This window comes from Penaeus monodon, chromosome 19, assembly GCF_015228065.2.
Source record: "Penaeus monodon isolate SGIC_2016 chromosome 19, NSTDA_Pmon_1, whole genome shotgun sequence".
Classification (NCBI taxonomy): Eukaryota; Metazoa; Arthropoda; class Malacostraca; order Decapoda; family Penaeidae; genus Penaeus; species Penaeus monodon.
This window is the reverse complement of record NC_051404.1, coordinates 34343382-34343915: the sequence shown is the minus strand read 5'-3', so window position 1 is coordinate 34343915 and position 534 is coordinate 34343382.

The following is a 534-nucleotide window of genomic DNA, read 5'->3' as shown; positions in this document are numbered from 1 at the left end:
GTTACATTAGAATCATTTTGGGTAAGTTGAGGAAGAACTCACAAGGTAAAGCAAACAAAGTGAACAAAACTTATTGAGAAATGGATATTTTGTGATGGGAATTTCAGAAAAGATGGAACTTTGTTTCCTAACTGATTTTAGCTATGTAGTTTCTGAAAGATATACTGTCGTTTGGGAAATGAAGCTACTTATTTCAAAGACATTTGTTTAGAAACTTTGACTTCTCATTGATTTTCATATTTCTTTGTTATTTCTTCATTAAAAAATTCTCAAGTAGGTAGATCTACTAGCATCTGTTGAATGTTGAATGAATGAATTTTTATATACATATATTGCACATAAAGGAAACAGGGAGAAAACAAAGAACCAAACAAAAAACGGAGGGTTAGAGACATCACTTGCTTAACTGATTATGTGTCAAATCCATACTGTCATCAGCATACAAATTGTAATGGCAAGAACACAGTGTCATTAATCCATCATCATATTTGTAGAAAATTAATTTTTGTCATTGCATTAGTAATTTTATGACCA